Source organism: Alligator sinensis, unplaced genomic scaffold, assembly GCF_000455745.1.
Source record: "Alligator sinensis unplaced genomic scaffold, ASM45574v1 scaffold1581_1, whole genome shotgun sequence".
Taxonomy (NCBI): domain Eukaryota; kingdom Metazoa; phylum Chordata; order Crocodylia; family Alligatoridae; genus Alligator; species Alligator sinensis.
In genome coordinates, this window is record NW_005842641.1 from 291595 (window position 1) to 310518 (window position 18924).

The window sequence follows — 18924 nt, forward strand, 5'->3', positions numbered from 1 at the left end:
TTTTGTAACCTGGTCATAAAAAGAAACTAGATTGGTCAGGCACGATCTGCCTGCCACGAACCCGTGCTGGTTTCCCCTCATCATAATTTGTCCTGCTGGTCTCTCACAAATGTGAGCCTTGATAATTTTTTCAAAGATTTTGCCAAGGATGGAGGTGAGACTGACTGGCCTATAGTTGCCCGGGTCCTCCTTCCTCCCCTTTTTGAAAATGGGGACCACGTTGGCCCTTTTCCAGTCCTCCGGGACTTGGCCTGTGTGCCACGAGCGTTCAAATATTCCCACCAGTGGCTCTGCAATGATGTCGGCCAGTGCCTTCAGCACCCTTGGATGGAGCTCATCCGGGCCTGCCGACTTAAAGGCATCCAGTTCTTCCAAGTGACTCTGCACCATCTCAGGGTCTACGCACGGTAGTCTGGCGCCTTGCTGCTGCCTCTCTACAACCCCAGTGAGAGACTTGTCGTGCCCCTCACTTAGGAACACTGAGGCAAAGAACTTGTTGAGGAGTTCAGCCTTGTCCCCCCTGTCTGTCACCAATTGTTTCTGCCCATTTAGCAGGGGTCCTATTCCTCCCTGGGCCTTCCTTTTACTCCCTATATATCTAAAAAACAATTTCTTGTTGTCTTTTACTTGGGATGCCATTCTCAGCTCCATGGTAGTTTTGGCCCGTCTAACTTTCTCCCTACAAGCACGAGCAGAGGAGGTATATAAAATAAAATAAGGTAACTTCAGACGAAGTCTGTCCATTCTGAGATAATCGCCTCCCTGAGGGAGCATAGGCACTTGGCTGAATCTCATTCATGAAACACTCCCACATGATAGCAAGTATTGTAAGGTTCCTCCTGTGCTGTAGCCTGGGTCATCTCTGTAAGACTCAGGCAGACTCCTGCCCTGTAAACCTTGTTAAGTACACTGACGCAGTTACTACTGATCAAGGCCAGCTGACCCCCAGACTCCTTCCCCGATTGGTTCTGGAGCTACATTTAAGGAACTCCTTCAGCACCTGAGCTATGCTGCACAACACATGGGTGTTCAGTTTCTGAATAGTTTTTTTGTCCTAGCAATACCTCCAATTTCCCTAGTTCCTGACAGTTCCTTCAGCCTGCTCCTAGATTTTGGCTTCTCTCCCTACAGATCTGCTTCCTGATTCCTGACCCTAGTATAGCTTACTCTTCAGACTCTTACTCCCTTCCTGGCCTGGCATTCTGGTTTCTGACATATAGCTTCTGAACCTTACCCCTGCAACCCCACAGTGTCATGCCTAGTTCTACCTACTAGGGCAGATGGCCTGGTGGACCATGGCAAATGGCCCTATGCTACCTCATTGCTTTTAGACTCTTGGAAGGAAAATTGGTAGAGCTGTTAAATAAAATTCCTCTGTTACATAACAAATAAAGGTGACATAAACAGGGATCCTGGTTTTCTTTGATTAAAAAAAAATCCTCAATTTTCAGCTATAAAAAAGTAACCCAAAATCCATATTTTTCCATGATTAAAATGAAACACCATATAGTGTTTCTATCTTGTACTGTTCAACATCTTTATCAGTGATCTGGATGTGGGTGTGAAAAGCATGCTATCCAAATTCGCTGACGACACCAAGATGTGGGGCGAGGTGGGCATACTGGAGGGGAGAAACAGAATCCAGCTAGATCTAGACAGGTTACAGAGATGGGCAGATGAGAATAGGATGGAATTCAACACAGACAAGTGCAAGGTATTGCATCTAGGGAGAAGGAACCAGCAACACACCTATAGGCTGGGGAACACCCTTCTAGTCAACATAGTGGCAGAAAGGGATCTTGGAGTCATTGTTGACTGCAGGATGAACATGAGCAATCAATGCGAGGAAGCAGTAAGGCTAACCACACCTTGTCATGCATCCACAGATGCATCACAAGCAGGTCCAGGGAGGTGATCCTTCCCCTCTATGCAGTGTTGGTCAGGCCGCAGTTGGAGTACTGCATCCAGTTCTGGGCACCGCACTTCAAGAGGGATGTGGCTAGTATTGACAGGGTCCAGAGGAGGGCCACTCGCATGGTCCAGGGGCAGCAGGCCAGGCCCTACAAAGAGAGGCTGAAGTGCCTGAATCTATTCAGCCTCCACAAGAGAAGGCTGAGAGGGGACTGGTAGCCGTTTACAAACTTACCAGGGGGGACCAGCGGGAATTGGGGGAGGCTCTGTTCCCCCGGGCACCACCTGGGGTTACTAGGAATAATGGCCACAAATTGTTAGAGAGAAGGTTCAGGCTGGACATCAGGAGACATTACTTTATGGTTAGGGCTGCCAGGCTCTGGAATGGACTCCCAAGGGAGGTGGTGCTCTCTTCTACCCTGGGGGTCTTCAAGAGGAAGTTGAACAGATATTTGGCTGGGGTGATACGATCCCGGCACTCGTTCCTGCCCGGAGCAGGGGGTTGGACCTGATGATCTGTTTAGGTCCCTTCTGACCCCAAACACTATGAAACTATGATATTCGGGATACTTCCTGTTCAGAATAGTTGCAAACAAAGCTATTCAAGGATCTCCCCATTTCCAAAAAATCAGATACAGAATTGAATCCTTGAGAGAACATTCACATGACAAGTTATGTCTTTTTGATTAGTTGGACTGCTAAATAATTGATCTTCCCCAATAAGTATATATGACTGCTTGATTACGCATGCATACTCCTACAGCTTCTTGACAAAAGTGAGTGGGAGGATTGAGCTTGATCCTCCCTATTTATGTAAAATGTTGTTGTATTTTATTTTAGAACTTGGATGATTGTTCCTCTCAGAAAGAGTGGAAACAATTTCTATGCAAGTTGTGTTGCCTTAACCTCCAGTACATTTATACATGCCTGGGTATCCCTTGAAGACCATGGGCCACAAGTCTGATAGTGTTTGAAATGGGTCCCCAATTCTTCTAGGAAACACCTTTAATCAAAATGTTATAGGTACAAGGATAGCAAATGGCACTCAACACACATACTGTTGCTCTTTCTGGAGAGATACCAGAATTTGCGCTGGGATTTTGACATACAGGTTTGGGCTCTGCACGTATAGTTAACAGACAAACTTCAACCATTCCCGAAACGATCTTGGGTAAAATCTGGATGATGGCACCACAAAAGAAGAATAATAGAATTAGAAAATTAGGGTTGGAAAGGACCCCAGGAGGTCATCTAGTTCAGCCCCCTGCTCAAAGCAGGACCATCCCCAACTACATCATCCCAGCCAAGGTTTTGTCTAGCTGGGTCTTAAAATCTTCCAAGGGTGGAGATTTCACAGCCACTCTGGGTAGCCTGTTCCAGTGCTTTGTTATTCTCCTTGTGAGAGTTTTTCCTAATATCTAACCAAAACTTTCCTTGCCGCAACTTGAGGCCACTGCTTCTTGTTCTGTCATCTGCCACCACTGAGAACAGTCTAGCTCCATCCTCTTTTAAACCCCGCTTCAGGTAGTTGAAGGCTGCTATTAAAACCCCTCTCAGTCTTCGATTCTCCAGACTAAATAAGTCCATTTCCCTCGGCCTCTCCTCATAAGTCATGAGCTTCAGTCTGCTAACCATTTTCTTTGTCCTTGCTGGACTCTCTTCAATTTGTTCATATCCTATCCTTTTGGGGGGGCTAAAAAACTGGACACTACTCCAGAATGAAGTAATGTAAATCATACAACTTATAACATACTTTCATCAGTGGTAATAGATGTTCTTGAACAGTCAGTATTATGCAAAAGGACAATATAAAATTATTTTTAAAGCAGGAAAGCTTTGGCTGCCTGAGAGTTGAGAACTGTTCCTGTGAATTCCAGTAGCTGAACTTCCTGAGGTTGACTATGAAGCCTAATAGTTGGAGAATTAATTGCACAACTATGGAAATCAGATGAGCCAACTGTCTCTCAATTACCTGGACCTTAACAGTTAGTCAGATTTGCAGACCTCATTCTATGTATATGCTTCTACTGCTAATGCAAGAGGCAGGGATTTTTCTGGGTGATATCTTGGGCCTACTGCATGGTTGGGATAGACTTAGACAAGCTTTCAAATGTGAAGTATTCTTCATCAGGTCTGAGGAAAGAAGCAGGTACAGTGATGATTAGAAACAACATCCAGGTCTATGAAACTAGAGAAGAGAGAAATTCCCAGGGGTAGCAGACAAACAATTAACAGAAGCAAAGATAGCTTGATCAAAGATCAAGACCTTTCAAAAGAGAATGAGATTCTCCTGCATAGTTGCGTTGCATATATGGAATTATGCATGTTAGCTAGAGGGCTGAAGATGAGTCCCCTGGAGATAATGTTCCTTGCACAGGCTTAGAAAGAAAATGTTGCTGGTTCTTTTTTTTTCAGTTGTGGATTTTCCACTGTAAACAACGGATTTTGATGATACTACTTGCAAACATTTTGTATATTTCTGGTGGTCAAAAGGCTGAAGGGAAGCACTCTGAAAAAATAATGATTTTCTGATCTCTCAGAATGAAGCACTGGGTAGAATGACACAAGGAAGCAGGCAAACTCACTCAAAGATAATGAACCAGTCTAATGAAGGTCAGATGGTAGTAGAAGCTATGAGGAATCTGATGTGTATATATTAGATCTCAGTGAACATATTAGTCACCAGTCTCCCTTCTTTTTTTTCGAATTAGCAAATGTGGCAGTAAAGATTACACTGCCAGCCCCAAGGAGTGTCCAGGTCCTGGAAGAAAGGGCCTTGAGGACCCCAAAGAATGCCAAAGAAGTTGCTCTGGGCACAAGCACTTACTTTGCTGCAAACAAGAGGAAAAAGGGTGGGATGCACCAGGACCGCAGATGTCGAGATTTACCAGCTCCTGCTGACTCCAGTTGGCTGGGTGCTTGATGGAGAATGTCATAAAAACATGCCCAGCAACGGCTGCTGGAGAGAGAGTGAGATACAAAGAAGGAGGAACTTAGTGAGGAGACAAAATCCTTGGATTATGCCCCTGCAGGGGCAAAGGAGGACAGTAGGAAACTCTCTCCTTTTGAGGCTCAGAGAGTCTCTCTACTTGCCTAAATCCAGAAGTTGGAAGGAGATGTGCCAGCATTCAGAGGACTGTTGTCCATCTGGTTGAGAGGACCTACAGAACCAAAGAAAATGACTAACCGTGAGTAGTGGTGTTGCAGGGCCAGTGATAGGGAAGAATCCCGAGACGAGGTACCCTGCAACCCACCTGAGGATGTTTCTTGGATTAAAAAGGGCCATAGCCGGGCCAGGGGCCCCATGGCTATGCACAATTAAGTTGTCCTAGCTTGGGAGCAGAGACCAAGTCAATATAGAGAACTAGCAGTTAAGCCACATGATTAGGGCCAGACTCAAGTCAGCGTATGCATTGCCTTTGCTTGCCTATGACCCTAAAGCAGGTCATTGGGTGCGAAAAACCATAGCCAGACATGGGTCCACAGCAATCGAGGCCAGCAAGCTTCCATCCTTTTCTTACATTTACATCAAGTTGTGGTGGGTGAGATAGGGCGGATGTGCTGTTAAAGACTGGATTTTAGATACCTGCTGGGACCTAAGAGCTAGCACATACCCAGTCCCACTAAGTGAGTGGACTCAATAAAGCCTCATTCATTCACAGCAAGTATGATGAATAAAGCTGAAGGGGCTAATGACATACACAGATGTAAAATTTGAAATCTTTCCACGTGCCTAATGAAGCACTTCAAAAATAGCTGTTCTGCTTCAAAAATAACCCTGGAAGAAAGAGGAACAACTTTGAAGGGCTTCACTGTGAAATATTTCATGTTACATTTGCAACCTCCAGCAGAGTGCAATAGGAATTTGGTCAGTCTTTGACATCCCACCGAGGTAGTACCACCCTCTTCCCAGTGGAGGGACTGAAGTGGGCTCAGGCAGAAGTGGGGCAGGATCAGCTGCATGGGGTAGATGGCAGTGGCCCAGGAGGGAGGGGCAGCTGGGAGGGGTAGTTATGGGGGGACTAAGGTCCATTGTAAGCATCGGATTTTGATGATACTACTCGCAAACATTTTGTATATTTCTACCCTCGACCACACTGGAGGTGTGGACTAAGATGAATCAGAATAGCCATATCATCCTCTGTGGACAGATGTCCCAGTGTAATAGAAATTTACTTTCTCCTCCTGGCCCCTGAAATAGAAGAAAAATACCTTGTGATATTCTTTGCATTCCTTATTTCTTCTTCTTTGGCTCTTGCCATCATCTTTGGGGTAAATCAAACACAGAAATCATACTTAATGTTTTCCGTTATCACTATATTTAATGTGGGGAGACTGACTTTGGGTTCACTCTGGGCATGCTTAGGATCATAGGAAAGTAGGGCTACAGAGTTATCTAGCCCAGTCCTCTTCTCAAAGCAGGATCATTCCTCACTAAAACATCTGAGCCAAGTATCTGTCTAATCTGCTCTTGAAAATTTCCAGGGATGGATATTTCATCACTTCTCCAGGCAGCCTGTTTCAAATCTTAACCATCCTTACAGTTAGAAAGTTCTTCCTAATTTCCAACCTAAATTTATTTTGCTGAAGTTTGAGCCATTGATCCTAGTCCTATCCCCTACAGCCACGGAGAAAAGTCTCTCTCTATCCCTTTTATAAGCACACTTCAGCTATTTGAAGATTATCAAAATCCCTTTAGTCTCTTCTCCAGTCTAAACAGACCTAGTTCTTTCAGCCTTCCCTCAAGTCATGTTTCCCAGACCTCTAATTTTTGTCATACTCTACTGGACTCTTTCCAATCTGTTCACATCTTTCTTGAAGTGTGTGGCCCAAAACTGGGCACAGTACTCCAGGTAAGATCTCTCCAGTGCCAAATAATGCACTTCCCTTGACTTGTAAGCAATGCTTCTGCTAATATCCAGTATGCTATTGGCTTTTTTGGCACCAAGAGCACACCATTGGCTCATATTCCGTTTATGATCCAATGTAACCCCAACATCATTCTCTGTAGTACTGCAGCCTAGTCACTTTGTATTTTTGCATGCGCTTGTCCTTGTTGAATTTAATCTGATTGTGGACCATTTCTTCTTATCCAGGGTACTCTAGCCCTGATCTCCAGAGTAGTGATTCTTAACCAGGGTGCCATAGCACCCTGGAGATCCTTTCACAGGTGCCCTGGGGAGTCATGCAATTTTAACATAGTTAGGTGTGCAAAGATGATTTACAAGATTAAATCCAGAAATTTTAAAATAGGAATCCATAGTGTTCAAAATATTCCAACCTGTTGTGGTCTTTCTGAGTTCCTTACAACAGAAGAATTGCTCTATTATTTTGCTGCATTCAAAAAAAAAAGAGTGAAAGCAAATAGTTGGAATTTTCTGAAGGGTGCCTCAAGTCTGAAAAGCTTGAGAACCACTGTTCCAGAGGGTCAGCAACTCCATCCAAAGTGGTGCCATCTGCAATTTTGCTAAAAGTGCCCTCATTTCAAGTGGGAAGGTACCTAGGGAAAGTTGTGAAATTGCCTAGAGAAGTTGTAGAATCCCCATCACTGGTAAACTTCAAGAAGAAAGTGGATAAGCAAGGATTGGTCAGGAATTATTTAGGAGTAGCTACGTCTATGCTATGCTATGGATATTTTCCATGCTTCTGTGCTTTGCTGTTTGCCACACAGGGCTCGGAAGGATTCCCCCCGTGTTGCTACACATGTCAGGGGGCAGGGTAGGAGTGTTGCCTACTTCAGAAGCATTCGGTGTTGCCTTCAGCCAAGGCTGGAGATTTTGACTGGTCTGACAGTAATTCTGCTGGGACTACAACCCAGAAGCTCCTGGCTAGAGGGTCTTGCTGCTCTGCTCAGGGTCAGAACAATCACCATATCTGGGTCAAAAAGAAATTTAGCCCTCCTGATCTATTATTTCCTAAATCATTAATGAAGATATTCAACAAAACCAGATCCAGGACAGACCCCTGAGAAATCCCACTTGATAGTAGTCATTGAGTCATTGGTGACTACTTGCTGAATCCAACCAGTTATGTATCCACTTTAAAGTACTCTCTACTTCCGTGGTTTGTTGATGGGAATGTTGAAAGGAAACTGTGTCAAAAGTCTTGCTAAAGTTAAGATATATCACATTTACTGCTTTCTCCTATCCACAAAGCCTGTCATTTTATGTGAGAGAACCTGGCCAAGGGTGGCCATGGTGCCCCCTAGAGGCCGACCTAACTCTGCCCCCTTACTCCAACTCTTCAGCATACTGTATTATATTCCCTTTTGCAGTATCGCCTGCTACACCTTGCTGCTGGATCCTTAGAATGATCCTGGTGGTGCTATGTGTAGGTTCCCTTCCTTTCCTTAGCTGGACCCTTGGTCCTTCTTGTCACCAGACCCTCCATCTGCATTCAAAAAAAAAAGAGTGAAAGCAAATAGTTGGAATTTTCTGAAGGGTGCCTCAAGTCTGAAAAGCTTGAGAACCACTGTTCCAGAGGGTCAGCAACTCCATCCAAAGTGGTGCCATCTGCAATTTTGCTAAAAGTGCCCTCATTTCAAGTGGGAAGGTACCTAGGGAAAGTTGTGAAATTGCCTAGAGAAGTTGTAGAATCCCCATCACTGGTAAACTTCAAGAAGAAAGTGGATAAGCAAGGATTGGTCAGGAATTATTTAGGAGTAGCTACGTCTATGCTATGCTATGGATATTTTCCATGCTTCTGTGCTTTGCTGTTTGCCACACAGGGCTCGGAAGGATTCCCCCCGTGTTGCTACACATGTCAGGGGGCAGGGTAGGAGTGTTGCCTACTTCAGAAGCATTCGGTGTTGCCTTCAGCCAAGGCTGGAGATTTTGACTGGTCTGACAGTAATTCTGCTGGGACTACAACCCAGAAGCTCCTGGCTAGAGGGTCTTGCTGCTCTGCTCAGGGTCAGAACAATCACCATATCTGGGTCAAAAAGAAATTTAGCCCTCCTGATCTATTATTTCCTAAATCATTAATGAAGATATTCAACAAAACCAGATCCAGGACAGACCCCTGAGAAATCCCACTTGATAGTAGTCATTGAGTCATTGGTGACTACTTGCTGAATCCAACCAGTTATGTATCCACTTTAAAGTACTCTCTACTTCCGTGGTTTGTTGATGGGAATGTTGAAAGGAAACTGTGTCAAAAGTCTTGCTAAAGTTAAGATATATCACATTTACTGCTTTCTCCTATCCACAAAGCCTGTCATTTTATGTGAGAGAACCTGGCCAAGGGTGGCCATGGTGCCCCCTAGAGGCCGACCTAACTCTGCCCCCTTACTCCAACTCTTCAGCATACTGTATTATATTCCCTTTTGCAGTATCGCCTGCTACACCTTGCTGCTGGATCCTTAGAATGATCCTGGTGGTGCTATGTGTAGGTTCCCTTCCTTTCCTTAGCTGGACCCTTGGTCCTTCTTGTCACCAGACCCTCCATCCACTGACAAGTTTCCTCTACTAGCTGCCTCATAGTATTTGTGCCCTGCTGGTACCAAACTCACCCTTCTAAGCACTGGTCCTGACTCTCCAGGCCTTATCGCCTTGGGGTGCTAACTGAGGCCCTTTTGGACCTAACTGCACTTTAAGGGCTCCAATCATGGCCTCCAGACTCTTCCAGAGCCACACCCATGCCTCATGGTTGTTACTTCCAATTTGGTTAACCAGCTTGGGCGTCAGCCCTCTTGGGCCCAGTCCTTGTCTGGCTCTGCCCTCAGGGTCCTTGGTTCTTACAGGGCTCAAATATATGGTGCTTTTCAGGCACCCACCTGTGCCTTCCACACCACTCCTACAGCCACAACCTAATCCTCAAGTTACTTACATAAAAAAATGCAGTACACAAGCAAAGCCTTTAATTTCTAATGCAGGCTTGTACCTTCCCCTCAGGTCCCTTTGCACTGCACGCTCCTGGCTATGCTCTTCTTTGCCCTGGGAGCAGGGCCTAACTGAGTGCCCTGACTCTGGGCTGAGCTGTTAGCCCCTCTGTGAGTCACTGCCAGTGCTGGGGGGAGGGAATCACCACTGCTCTGCTGTTGAGAGTCTGCTGCTGCTTTCTGCCACAGTTGGTTGCTGGTACTCAACCACTGGGGGTCTGATGCTCTTCACTGACACAGAAGGTTGCCACCACACTGCTGCTAGGGGCCTGCTCCTCTGCCAGCACTAGGGGCCTGCTGGTCCAATTTGGGTGGCTCATGCAACCTGTTTTACACCCTGACATGCCTAGCAACAGGCTCAGGGATTTCAGCTCTTTCATAAGGTGTGGGTGATACATGTCCATCTGATTCTACTTCAGGGATTTATGCACAGACGCACATCCCATGGAGGACTTGATAACCCAATGCAGTGCCATCCAAGAAGTACTCCTGTCTGCAGGCTCTCCTGTTTTTCACATAAATACTCTTCATTCTAGAATGGAGGGCCACCCCTCCACACAATGGTCTGATCCACCTGGCCCTCACATTTGCATACTTTATTTCCCCAAACAGTAAAAAGCAGGTCCAAGTAGCCACCAAACCTCTGAATATGCATATTAAGAAGGTATGCAGAGGAGTACACAAAGTTTCCATAATCATAACATAGCATGTGTAACATAAGCAGGTTTACACTAATAATCCTTCAGTCTCAACATCCAGTGTGTGCGTGTGTGCGTGTATGTATATACGTGTGTGTATGTCTCATATATAAAACATATATAAAACATATTAAAAAAGATATATTTCGTGTGTGTGTGTGTGTGCACATATTATCTAATATATATAAAACGGATCCCTGTTTAAAATGTGTTTTTTTGTTTAACAGGGATCCGTTTCTAACATTGAACTATATGGACAAACAAGAAGCTTGGGTCCTACAGCTCTATCAATGGATCAGAGAGGGGAAACTAGAAGTAAGGACTGAACCTGTGCTTTTCAGTTACGGGAGGAAGATTTTTAGGAAGAACTGCATTGTTTTGGGCTTTGTGTCTACAGAGGCGTAACAGGGCAGTGGCAGTGCATTGGGCAGTGGTGACTTCTGCCAGCTGATGCCACCAGAGAGTCTATGCAGCTGCTGCCACAGCTAGTATTTTTCTACCCTCACTCCAACAAGTTGGCCCCTGGGGATGCTGCCCTGGTTGCCCTCCCTTATTTATACAACAGCATGTCTTATTTGTTTTGTCCCTTGCTCCCTCCTACCCCGTTGTCCTACAAATGCACAGATCACTGGCATTAAAACAATTGGATAACCTTAATTCCTAAGCCAATGGATTCTCGACCTTTTTAGACTCAAGACACCCCTGGATATACCTGAGGCATCCTTTGGAAAATGCCATTGCTTAACTTTTGCTCTCTTTTTTTGCCCACAGAAAAAATAGAGCAATTTTTCTGTTGCAAAGAATTCAGAAAAACCACAACTGTGGATTTCTATTTGAAATCTCTGGATTTATCTTGTGAATTGTGTTTGTAAACCTAACAGTGCTAACATTGTGTGGCACGCCATGGCACCCTTGAAAGGATCTCAAGGCACCACAGGGGACTGTGGTACCCTGGTTGAGAATCACTGGTCTAAATCCTCTACCTTCACAGTTTTGTTTTAAAGAAACCTGAATAACAGAAACCAAATGTCACATATGGGTTATCCATACTTTTACCCATTTTCATTTAAGACAGGATGTACCTAATTAATTTTTTGACTGTCATCTGGAAAATGTTTAATTGGCATTATCCTAATAAATAATTTGTTTTATTCTTCTCTTCTAGATGCTTTACATCTCATGATGAATGGAAACAACATTGGAAAACAGATAGTTCTGGTTTCTGAATAATTTTTTGCACTTTGTTCAATTGCCCAACAAAAGAAATAAAACTTTATGATCCAGTCTCATTGACTTCAATAGGGTAAAAACCTGGCCCTGTTGAAATCAACGGAAATTTTGCCATTGACAATAATGATGCGAGGATTTCAACCCAGAGACCCTAACAAATAATTAATTGTTAGGAATTTAATATTGTCCGTGGCACAATGCCAGCTCTGTTTTTCATATTAGATCAGAAGACTGAAGGATATATTTTGATACTGTGACACAGACAATATTAAATTCCTAACATCTCATCCTAAAGACTTTTTTGTGGGATAGGTCTTTACAGGGCTTCCAAAGTCTGGTACAGTTGTTTGTAACAAGTTTTAGTGTTTAGTTTTATCACAGAAAAGAATATTTAGAATTAACCAAAATATATGTGTCAACCAAACCAGTCATTAATGTTGCCAAAAAAACCCAAAAATATTTAGAATCCCATTTGGTATTTGAAAGCTAAAGTGAAGGTGCAGCAGAGAATACTTTTGGAAATACAAAAATCTTATCAAAGTACGCATGGGAACTGAAAATAAAAGAAGTGGGTTTGTCAGAAAAATGCACATAAACTTTCCCTTAGTCAGATTTATCATTGTCCCTGATTTAAAAAAACCACACAAACAAAAGCAGGAACAGATTAAGTAATGGATGCTGCCCTGATCATAAATCTGCTACCATTGTCAATTTTGCTTTGGAGTAGCTGTTTACTCTGTTGAAACCAGCTCTCAGGATGTAGCGGCCAGGCTTTATAATAATACCTGCTTAATGCAACCAACTGGGGAGAGCTAGTTGTGTCCTCTTACAACAGATTAAAGTCTGGGGTAAATTACATGCTGGTAATGATGTCATATTTCCACATCTTTCGAGTGATTACTGTACAACAAAATTTAGCAGGAGTGAAACAAACTAGGCGAATACCTTAAATAGAAGAATGGAACAGCAGTAACAGTAAAAAGGAGGCAATCAGATGGTAGTGGTCATTCTAACAACAGCTGGTTTTAAGTTCCCTCTGTTTTTAATAGCTCTTAGTAACTCAAGCAAAGGAGACTAACTGTGCTAACCTTACTGCAAAATTCTGATGAGTACTGCACTCCATGTTAAAATTAAATATAGAAGTGATATGTTTTAGACCAAAGTACAAAAAGAAAGGGGAAATTGGAAGAATTTGTTCCAATTTTGCAATTTTGAAAGACTGTCTCTCTAATAAGATTCCAGGTTGTGTTTGGGACCAGGTATAATATACTTAGAGAAAAACTACTGGAAGAGTCAGAATTTAGCCTTGGTAAAGCAAATAGAATGTGTCAAGCAAAGGAAGTTGACCAGTCCAGACTGAGTCTTATGAGGCATGGATGGTACTTTTAGACAACCCCTGCAAAGCCCCTGATTCCATGGCAGCTCACACCTACTGCCAGACATACCACCAAATTCACCAGCCTACCAGTAGCCTTGTGAGCCAGATGGAGTAATTCTGGGACCCAGGTTTGACATCCCTGATCTAGGGACTAAATAAACTCTCAGCATAGTGTAGAATACAAGTGAAAAAGCCCACACATTCCACAGTTCAAGCTCCTTGGAAAACTCCACTTGCTTAAGGCATAAGCAAAGAAAGGAACTAGATAGACTCGTTCTGGGAAAGACAGAGTTAGCAAAAGATCTAGCAGAGTAGAAATGCTCAGAATTTGTCATTGTGCAAAATGTGTTAATGTAGAGACCCAGAAAATAAATAACAAATGTAAAAGGAGAACATTTTCCATAACTACAAGAGGACAAATTTATGAAGAAATGGCTAATTTTACACTAGTACACATACAATACACCCCTGAGAGACATTTTCTTCAGGCTGTTGTTTGGGCTTCATTCACAGCTTGGTCTGTTTCCTGGGGGGAAAATGTAATTCCATATGAGGGGAAAATAACATAGGTAGCAGAAGAGCTAGCCTGGGAAGATGTAGTGGTAGATCTCATTAATGGCAAGGTTACCAACACATTTGACTCAATGACCAAGGAAGAGGTACAAAGTTTCCAGTGAATACAAAATTCAAATCTTAAAACAGAATATGCAAGAATGAAGAAATTAAAGAGGTCCTGTCATTAAGTGCTAGGGTAGTAATTGTTGCTAGCCTTGGCCATTTTCATGGGGTTCAGACCAAGTTACAAAAATGTGGCTAAAACTCAAGGTCCAAAACCTGTTTCTGAATCACTGCAAAATAAATATTTTGCAGACACTACAGGTAGCCTGCTCAGCAAAGTAAAGAAAGCAATGTGTTAAACCAGCTAAACAAGTAATGAGATAAAATTAAACAGATCAACAGACCTGAAAGGTCTTAAAATAGGTCTTTCAAATATCAGGGGTTGGGAAATTTTCAGGAGCAGTGGGTCAAATTAGCTGGACCCGGGAGATTTCAACCTTTACGGAAGTAAGTTGACTTATGCAGATGACCTAGTGCTCCTCACCAGTGAGCCTGAGCAACTCCAGAGGATCCTGGGCATCAGCTAGTTGGGGCTCCACTTCAACGCCTCCAAATGTGTCTCCCTGCATATCGACTGCAGGAAAAGAAACACCATCCTGGCCACCACCATCAAAATCCAGGATAAGCCCATGAGGTGCTAGAAAGACAGCAAGAGCTACCTTCACATGGGCATACCTACCAGCCACTGGGTGGGACAGACACCAGAGAAGACTGCACAAAATGCTCACAAACTCAACTCTTCCCTGCTGCCCCTTCTGCTCTTCCCTTCTGCTAGCAGAAGATTGCTGATTTGCTGATTGACACCCTAAACACCTTCCTCACTCCCTGCATCTCATTTGTCCTGAGAGGCTCAGCATTTCCCTGATGCCTCTCAAGAAAGCAGCTGGTGAAATCAAGTGTCTGCTGAAGAGATGGATGAACCTGCTGCTACGGGTCAGCAATGAGATTCTGCACATCCCTTACTGGCAGGGGAGTGCCAACATCCCTCATATGGGAGACTTCTGTGACACTGCAGTTGGCACCCATGCCTTTTGTCTCCACACCTGCCTCAGTGACCTGGTGAGCAGCATTGCTGCTTGTGTCTTGAAGGCAACCACTGAGAGGAGGATTGCCAGGCTGACACCCAATAAGGACATGGCCATGTTCCTGAACGGGTTTCTGGAGGGTGAGTTTGGGTGAGATCGTGGGAACTTTGTCTTGCTGTGGAGTTGAGCCTGCAATACCAAGCAGTACCTCAGGAAGTGCACTGACTACTGCTGGACATGGTGTGAAGAGTGTCAAAGAGCTGGGCCTCACTGCTCCAAGCTCCAACCAATAAACACATGACTGTCACCCCTTGCATCAGGAGCTGCCTGGGGAGGTTCCTGAAGAACAACGTGCAGGCCAGTACACTGATGCATTGATGACTTGAGGACAAAACCTGACCAAGACAAAGTCTTTGAGGTCACTTCATAGTGGGAATCCAGCAACCATCTCATGCCCCATGGGAATTTCACATGCTTTACAGATTGGCACTTCATCAATTAGGCCCATCTTAACTGCCTCCTGCTCAACAGTGCCATGCACTACAGACACCAAGACAAGAAGTGCCGGAGGTGCAGGTATGAGAGTGAGACCCACATAAGAACATGTCAACTGTGTGACAATATTATCCATGACCAGCTGGTGAAGGTCATCTCTGTGTCAATGAGATAGTAGCTGTGAACCATGCTGTCCCAAGCTGTGACAGCCAGCTATACCTGGACATTGTTGTAACACATAAAGACAATAAAAAGGTCCTGATGATCAACATGGCAATCCCATTTGAGAACCAGTGGCAGACTTTCACCGAACCCTGGAAGCAAAAGCTGTCCAAATACAGACTGATACCCTGAGGGAAAAGGGGTAAGATGCAACAGTACGGGTGCTGATGGTTGGAGCACTTGGGAGTGTGGAACCCAAGCTAGAAGAGCATCCCATGAGCCTTCAGAGTATTCTGCTCTTATGCAAAACCAATGAGGTGCCTCACAGTATCTGATATCATCTGATGGTCAAGGGACATTTAAATTGAGCACATCACAGGCCATTACCAATATGAAGACAGCTGTCCGAGACCACTGGCCAGAAGTGAGACCAAGGGGATGGACTGAACCCCTCCCATACATGACACTGACTGCCAAACCTCTTAATTCCTTTGAATATTCCCCAAGCCAGCAATTATAAACTGTATGCTAAAACCATTGTCTAAGAATATATTGCCACCTTATAGTTCTGTACTGATATGGCTACCGTGCGTGGGATCATACCTCTCTTCCTATCATAGCATGGCATTAGAATCTCTTAATCCCCTATATCCTGGACTAAAGTAGGCTGCATGACTGCATGTCTTAGACTGCATTAACAAACACCAACTATGTACCCATGTAGCTACTATGTGCACAGTCCTATATTATCTTCCAGCTCACAAAGCCATGTAAATAACAATGATTTTTAACATTTTCTAATAAAGTTTTAAATCTATTCTCCAATAGCCTATCTGTGTGGACATTATTCCGCACTCAGGGTATTTCTAGACTGTTCAATTACAGCAAAAAACACAGTATTTATGCTATCTCTGAAACTGGGAGTAATGCAGGCTGTAAAAAGCAGATCTGTTACCCCTAAGTCAGGAGGTAATGCACATGGAGCAAATACAACAGCATGTTTCAACACCTGAGCACTACAGCAGACATACCCTAAGAGTGCCTGTGTGTGGCTTAGCTTAGTTCAAAGAGTATTGCGTTAAACCAGAAAAAGGCAGCATTGGTGTGGACTAAGTGCCCACAAGGGGAACATGATATCCCTGTGCAGGCAAGTCCAGAATTACCTCTCAGACAGAAAGGAAAGAAATAGTGGTGGGTTTGAATGGAGAATGGGGGGCCCAGAGTGCAACCTCTCACTGGGAAGAGGGAATGAGGAGTCACATCAGAGCTCCTAACAGGGGGGCTGGGGGGAAAGAGGGGAGCATGCACAGAGCTCTTTGTATTGTGTGTTAAATATTCCTTTCATGTTGCATTTCTGTAAGATAAATTGCAAGAAGGTGTTGTCCCTATGTACAGTAGTACACGAGCAACAGGAATGTAATTTAAATACATCCATGTGCTGCATGGATATTTCTTAGTTTACCCAGGTACATGTCAATCACTGTTAGTCACAGAGATACAGTACTTCCAAGTGAACAGGAAGTTTTTTAATACTAGGTTTGTCATCTTTTCCTGTTTGCTCAGGCAGTGACATGCAACATTGCTTTCTGATATCATAATTATACCTGTAATATGAAACTACACTGCCCCTTTCTTCCACAATTAAATGATGCAATTGGTTGTTTCCCAATTTATATAACATAACCAGGTTAGTCTGAAACCAGGCAGAAAATAAGGAAGGGCGGCATTGTTGGATTTGTTTTGGGATAAGGCCTTTGATTCTGGGATCCTACAGACTGTCCAAGCCCCTGGCGCCACGTACAGTATCTGATGCTAACAGAGCACCAGTTTGGTTCGAGTTTTGTCTGGCCGCAGACACCAGCCCTCCCAGAGGGGCCCCCCAGGAAGTCACCCTGCAGTGTCTCAATTAACGCTGTACTTCACAAGACCCCCACTCCACCGGACAGGCACTTCAGGACGGGCACTGACCTTCTGCACCCGCCCTTTAGCCCACTGCACCTTTAAGAAGCCGGCGCATGCGCACGGGAAACGACGTGAGGCAGCAAAGTTCTGGGCGCCGCAGGTTAGGTGAGTGCGGACCCCGCGCCTGCAACGCGCCGGCACCGCGCGGGGGGCGGGGCGCTGAGCGTGACGTGACCTAACCCAGCGCTCTCCCAGTCCTGCTCCCCCAGAGTGAACGCGGCTGAGGGGGGCGCGAGGCTGTGACGTCAACGCCCCGGCAGCTGCCTGGAGCCCTCGTGCAGGGGGCGGGGGCAGTGGTCACGTGCCGCCGTGCGGCCGCAGCCCGCGGGTGGGGTAGTAGTGAAGTGTTATGAAGAAGCGGAGTGAGCGCTTTACTTCGGAGCGGTGCTGGCTGGAGAAGGAGCCTGTGTAGGAGCAGCAGGAGCTGGGACGGGAGCGGCACGTAGATAAGTATGTGTAGCAGTAGCAAAATAAAGAATCTTTTTTGCAGAAATTTAGTTGGTCTAATAAAAGATATTACCTCTTCCACGAGTCCTGATTGCTGGTAGCAATAGGACATGCATTGCTCTGGAGACAAGGGATCTGTTTTGTAGGTGTGTTGGTCTGGGACAGAAAGAAATACAAAACTCTTGGTTCAGGGGTGATACCTTTTATTAGACAATGAAAAAATAGCAAAAAAAATTATTTCTTTGCAAGTTTCTGGGCATACGCACCCTTCTTCAGGCTGAGGAGAAATCAGAAAAGTCCGCTTAGGTAGAAAATAAATTCAGTTTTGCACGGGGGAAGTTGAGGCTGGAAGGTCTATTCCCCTGAGGCTGTGAATGTCCTTTTTGTGCAAAATGGAGTTTATTTTCTACCTGAGAGGACTTCCACAATCTGCTTTCTCCTTAACCTGAAGAAGGGTGCATGTGTCAGAAAGCTTGCAAAGAAAGATATGGGTTTTTTGCTATTTTTTTATTTGGTCTAATAAAAGGTATCGCCTCTGAGCCAAGAGCTACAGGGATAGGCAATTCACCCCAGTGGGACCTACTAGTAGTGACTGGGATCCCAAGATCTGGGGAAACTGGTCTTTGTTGTAGCAGACGGGAACAAATGGAATAGTTTTGGCAAAAGTACACCAAGAATGCAGGTGCACCAAGGAGAAGACTTGAGATTTGCATTCCCTGAGCGCAGATGCTGAGACCAGGAGGCAGCAGGAGTCCTGCTGGTAAATGGGTGGCTGGGCATGAAGCTTCTTGTATCAAAGTCAAGGACTAGCATAGCTAGGGGTGTGTGACTGGATTGATAATTTTGAGAGGGCCCAAGAATAGAGGCCTCTGCTGCTGCCCAAGGGAGAGAAACTACCTGTTACCTCACTGGTTAAGAGTGACACAAGGACACCCTTTGAGTTTACCATTTGAAGCTTTGGTTGTGGGCCCCCTTAGGCACTTCCTGGTAGGAAATGAATTGGAATGTCAAGACATACTTTTAAGGACCAGCAGCCAGTCCCACCTCCCACAAGTAGTGGTGTTAGCAGACTGCATCAGGGATTGTGTATGGAGGAGGGAAGCTTGGAGTGCTGTTCAG

General features: G+C 44.7%; 2 protein-coding genes across 7 annotated transcripts in view; one reads left to right on the forward strand and one right to left on the reverse strand.

Moving 5' to 3' along the window:
• ELMSAN1 (ELM2 and Myb/SANT domain containing 1) overlaps window positions 1–17505 on the reverse strand; it is a 113453-nt gene extending 95948 nt beyond the window's left edge. Inside the window, exon 1 of the mRNA XM_025215365.1 lies at window positions 17395–17505. The gene's annotated coding sequence lies outside the window, so the exon portion shown is untranslated. The remainder of the gene's footprint in view (window positions 1–17394) is intronic.
• Window positions 17401–18924, forward strand: part of PTGR2 (prostaglandin reductase 2) — a 24703-nt gene continuing 23179 nt past the window's right edge. For 4 of the 6 annotated variants that reach the window (XM_006033544.3, XM_006033548.3, XM_025215369.1 and 1 more), the window contains exon 1: window positions 17570–17808. The gene's annotated coding sequence lies outside the window, so the exon portion shown is untranslated. Of the gene's footprint in view, window positions 17464–17568; window positions 17809–18924 lie in introns of those variants that run through there. The other 2 variants (XM_014524625.2, XM_025215370.1) reach the window with 2 other exon arrangements.